The sequence below is a fragment of the Anopheles gambiae genome, chromosome 2 (genome assembly GCF_943734735.2).
Source record: "Anopheles gambiae chromosome 2, idAnoGambNW_F1_1, whole genome shotgun sequence".
NCBI classification, from domain to species: domain Eukaryota; kingdom Metazoa; phylum Arthropoda; class Insecta; order Diptera; family Culicidae; genus Anopheles; species Anopheles gambiae.
The window spans coordinates 69718959-69724958 of record NC_064601.1 but is presented as its reverse complement, the minus strand read 5'-3'; positions in this window follow the sequence as shown (position 1 = coordinate 69724958).

Here is a 6000-nt window from a genome sequence, read left to right as displayed (position 1 = left end):
AGTGCATGAACCATTTGCGGACTGGGTGCTGCGTCTTGAAAAGCAAGCGGTGTTATGCGAATTCGTGGGTGCGCAGCGTGAGGAGGAGATAATGCAGGCGGTGGTACGGCGATCGGTTCCAGAAATATCTGCTAAGCTTTACGAAATGGCAAACTTTTTCGGTAACAATTTAGAACGGGTAATTAGCCATGGAAAACATCTCGATTTCATTCGCACGGAAGAGGCGGAGAGGAAGCCGGAAGGAGAAGAAGGGAACTCCGCGCAGAGTCAGGATGATCGACGAGCGTTGATAAGACCGGTGAATGCTATCCTTTCGGCGAAAGTTCCGGCTAATCGATATAAGCCTTACGAGACAAAGTGGAGTAAAATGCGAGATACTGGATCTCGAGTACAGAAGAATGAGGAAATGCGTGAAGGAATGCGACTCTGTACGAAGTGCGGACGTGCGCACGGTTGGGGCCAATGCAAAGCATTTCGCGCGAAATGTTTCTCTTGCGGAAGAACCGGCCATTTTGCCGAATTTTGCTTTGCAGCAAAAAGGAACCATAATACAATGGGAATGAAACAAGAAGCCGAGCGTGTCAACCAGGTAGAAGTTGACGTTCCGGAGTGAAAAAAAAAATGTTTCTTTTGTTTTGAAATAAATAAAGGAAATTAAAAGTTGCACTCTTTGTTAAATTTAAATCGTGTGCTGGTATACTTATTTTTTTTTCTGTTCTTTTCCTTATTTTTTTATTTTTAGCTGATAACTGGCAAGGCAACGTCATCTGGGGTGATAAGTGATCCGCGTATCGTGAATTGTGTTATAGGATCGGTGGAGTTTAAATTCTTGGTGGATTCGGGGGCGACAGTGAATACGGTAACTAAGAAAGGTTGGGAGAGGATCAAGGAAGAATGTAGTACGGTAATTCAAGACATTACATTGCACCCAGAAGAAATTTTGAAAGGATATGCTACTCATCGACCGTTAGAAGTGATATGTTCATTTCGGGCTTATGTGGGGGTGAAGGATGCTGGACAGGACAGGCAATTGGCCAAGTTTTTTGTAGTGAACGGTACAGAGATTTCACTTCTCGGTTTTCAAACGGCAAGTCAGTTAAAATTATTAAGGATAGGGCTAGGGCTGCTAAAGAAGGAGATAAATTGTGCCGAATTAGTTGGGAGAAAAACGAGCATCGACAACAGTGAATCGGGGCCAGGTGCGGCTGATCAGTGGGTCAAATTTCCGAAAATCGGTGGGGAGCCGGTAAAATTCCGAATAGACACATCAGTGATACCAAAGCGCATAATTAGATATAACGTCCCGATTGCGTTCGAGAAAGCAGTTAATGAAAGACTTGAAGATATGGAAAGAAGGCAGATTATAGAAAGGGCTGATAGGAGAGGTAGCACGATATCATTTGTATCACCAATGGTGCTAGTTCCGAAGGGTCAGAAGGATTTCAGAATGGTTATAGATTATCGGGAGGTGAACAAGGCAATAGTTCGTGAGCCCTATCCAATGCCGTCGCTTGAGAAAGTGTGGGCTGACATACCTCATAATGGAGGAAAATTATTTTTTACGAAACTAGACTTAAAGGATGCATATTTTCATATAGAACTTCACGAAGAGGTGCGCCATTTAACCACTTTTATGACGGCTAACGGTTTGATGCGATTCACGAGGTTGCCTTTTGGGTTGTCGTGTGCACCTGAGTTGTTTCAGAGTGTTATGGAGAAGTTATTTGCAGATTGTAAGAATTTAGTGGTATACATGGATGATGTTCTAGTTTATGGGCGATCTTTAGAGGAGTTGGAGAAATTAGTGAAGGAAGTAAAAAGAGTGATTGAGATAAATCACCTAACGATTAATGAAGAAAAATCGTTATATAATCAGGAGAAAGTTGATTTTTTGGGTTTCACAATCGACGGACGAGGTATTCTCCCCACCAAAGAGAAGATTTCAGACATATTAAAGTTCGATAGACCAAAAGACGTGTCCGAGGTGCGGAGTTTTTTGGGCATGATAACATTTATAAGCCCATTCATAAAAGGATTTTCGCATAAGACTAAACCCTTACGGGATTTGTTATCGAAAAAAGCAAAATTCGAATGGAAAAAAGAACAACAGGATGCGTTTGAGGAGCTAAAAATTGCAACAGAAAATGATTTGATTAAGAGAGGATATTTCGATGCAAAAGACAAAACCATTCTGTACACTGATGCGTCACCCTGGGGGTTAGGCGCTGTTTTAGCACAAGAAGGTTATTTAGACGGAGAAAGAAGGATTATAGCATGCGCATCGAAGAGTCTTACAGAGGTAGAAGGGAGATATCCACAACTTCATCGTGAGGCGTTGGCTATAGTATGGGCCATGGAAAGATTTGCATATTATTTAATTGGCAGAAAATTTACATTGCGGTCAGACAGTGAAGCCTTAATGTTTATGCTTAGAGGAAAACACCGCAAGGACATGGGTAAAAGGATAATGTCAAGAGCAGAGGGCTGGTTCCTGAGAATGGAGCATTTTTGTTACGAATTCGAACATGTAGCAGGAAAGGACAATATAGCTGACGCAGCCTCTAGAATTGGGGAAAAGCGAAATGATCCGCAATTCGGATGGGGAAAGGAACCGCATGAGCTATGTTTGGTAGAAACAGAGATTAACTATATTAGTGAAGGACTAGTAGCAATGACGTCACAGGAAGTGCAGAAGGAACAACTGAAGGATAGGGAGTTGCAAGAGGTTATGCTTTGGTTAGACAAAAAACAGAAATGGCCGACAGAAATTGTGAAGTTCCAACCATTTCAACGTGAAATGTACATCCAGGAGGGATCACTAATGAAGCAGGAAAAGTTAGTATTGCCTTAAAATCTGCGTAAGAGGGCTTTAAGTCTAGCGCATCGATGTCATCCAGGAATGTCAACAATGAAGAATATTTTGCGGCAAGGGTTATGGTGGCCCAATATGGATCGGGAGGTAGAATCTTTTGTAAAAAGTTGTCCGGAGTGCCAGGTTATTAAAGCAGATAGCCATCCACCTCCCATCACATTGACGGATCTCCCTAACAACCCGTGGGATTATGTATCCATAGATTTTGCTACTTTGTCGGACGTTTTGCATTGGAAAGCATTAGTGTTCACAGACAATTATTCCAGGTTTTTAGTTGCGGTTCCGATAGAGCGAACTGACGGGGAGGCAGTGAAAGCAGTTCTTAAAAAAGTTTTTAACACTTACTATGTACCAAAAACTATAAAAGCGGACAATGGACCACCTTTTAATAGTGTGGAGCTACAAACTTGGTTGCAAGAGGTATGGGGTATTAAGTTGATTCATTGTACACCGCTGAACCCAACAGAAAATGGTCTGGTTGAGAGAAATATGCAAGGCATAAACAAAATTGCAGCAATTGCAAAAATTAGAAAGCTTAATTGGAAAGAAGCTCTTGCCGATTATGTGGCAGCATATAATTCCTGGCCTCATCATGTGACGAAAATACCCCCGGCGGAACTTATGTTTGGTAGGGCGGTCAGGGGTTTATTGCCAAACATGAAGTTGAACTCAAGGCAGGCGCTGGATGATGAACTCAGGGATCGAGACAGGACAGCAAAGTTTGAGCGAAATGCAAGAGAGGATGAGAGGCGCCGAGCTAAAAATACAAGTATAAAAGTTGGTGATAAGGTACTTGTTATGCAGCAGAAAAGGGATAAGGCCGATACAGCCTATAAAAACAAATTTTATAAAGTAACTAAAATGGAAGGAATTGGAAGAGCGACAATAAGGGATATGGAAAATAGTAAGGAGTATCAGCGCAGCGTTAAGCATTTAAAGAAATTTGTGGACAGAAGTGATGACCAGGAGAGTGAGATAGGTATTGAGGAGGAGAATACATCGCTGGAAGTACCCGAAGGAATGGAACAGGTAGTAGAACGGAATTTATACCGAGAACTAGAAGTAGAGCGACCCGTGGGAAGGTCGATTCGGACGGCCGAAACGGATGGTAGGATTAGAGAAGCTAGGGAAATTAAGCGTCCATGGAGGTTTCGAGACGGAAGTATGTGAAGGGTGTAGGTTAAGTTTATATCATAATACATTTTGGGATGTGAAAACCTTTACATATTTTTTAGTAAAGGGAGAATGTGGGATCCTAGAGTAAGAAAGAGAAAGAATGCGATGTATGATGGTTGAAGTCAGTCGGAGTTGAGCAGCAAATAAAGAAGGTTGTGTTCTGGTAACGAACGAGGTGGTGTGCGTGTGTGTGTACTCTGTACTGGTAGGATATCACATTTCGAACGGTTTGTTTTGACATTTCTCGCTCTCCGTATGTGAGGCTCTGCCCTTGGTTTCATTCCTCTCTCATTAAAAATATCCTGCTTCTCCCTCGTCGCAACCTGTTTCTCTCTACCTCACACCCCGTTTGCCCTAGATATAAATCCCCATTGTCATATGGGATACGCTAACATCGCGCGAGCAGTGTCCCTTACTTGACACTTCTTTCACCACCATGATATGTGTGCCATGCACATTTCACGATATGCACAAACTTTGTACATAACTATTAAGTTAACCGCGTAGCTAGCGCTACATGTGCCTCATGTACTACAGCAACGTAATACCAATGTGCAGCGCACTCGGCAACAGCAACCTGCGGCCAGCCAACGAGTTACAGCCGTTGCCGTCAAAAATTGGCCGTAAGTCATGTAGTTTTGTCTCGTAGGCATCAATTTTTGACAGTGTGCATCAATTTTTGTCTCGAAGGCGTCAATTGTTGACAGTGCGCTTCAATTTTTGTCCTGAATGCGTCAATTTTTGTCTCTGTGCGTCAATTTTTGTCTCATGATCACCAATTTTTGTCCCCTGGTATTTTTTCGTTATTTTAATATTTTAATAATTTCAGAATGCACAACAAAATTAGAGCGGTTATACAATGCAAAAGAATTAATTCAGGAATTAATTTAGAAAAGATTAATCTTCGATTATTTCTTCTTTTGGCATCGTGGCAAAAAGATAAATAAATTCCTGTAATATCTTAGACATATGACCACGATGCGGCCACTGTGCTTCGTGTGTCAAACTTGATCATGACCGCTGTCATGATCATCGTGCGCGCGGCAATGAACAATAAACGTCATTCGTTTACGGATCGTCGTACCGGCAACATCTTCAGTCTTCTTCTGTGTCGGTTTATTTCTTCTGCCTTTATTCTTCTGCCTTCGGACTGTGCTCAGTTTGAGTTCATCGGTTGATTTGAATTAATTCAAATTAATTCTAATCATTACATCTCAGAAGTGGGATACGTCCTATCGACTACACCTGTTTTGCTGTTTGCACCCTCACGATAAAAAGTATAGCGAAAAGTGTGTGCGTGTGTATGTGTGTGCGAGGTGACGCCACGATCCGCCATCGCGATGCCTACAAAAGATGAGATGTTGTGTGCTCTTGAAAGTAAGGGCATAGAAGTCCCCGTTACGGCTTCTATTCCACAAATTCGGAATATGTTTTCTGAAAACGTTCTACAACTAACATCAGCGGAAGCAGTCGCAACAACCTCACGAGGTGAGATATGCCCCCCGTCGAGCACCGCCATAGCCGCCACCACCACCACCGCCGTAGCTACCGTCGCGGCAAATTGCGCATCCACCATTTTGAAAGGCGACAACGATACCGATTCTGCCACCATTTTGAGTGCTTCCGTAGCTTGTGCTCCCATCGCGCTTAACAATGAGAATTCTTCTTCGCTTCCTGCTAACGCCGACAACGAAAATGAACTCAACGAAATGCGACGACGCTTGGAACTTTTAGAGCTTCGCCAAAGGGTCCAAACCCTTGAATATCAATCGGGAAAATTTTCGGCAAGCGATTTGAAGCTAGATGGAATTATTGAGCCTTTTACTGGAGACGATGCATCAAAGTGCATCATTGAATGGCTTGACGAGCTAGATCATCACTTTTCTCTGTGCCGCGTCCAAGATTCTGATAAATTCTTCTACGTGTACCGTTTACTGAAAGGATCTGCTGCT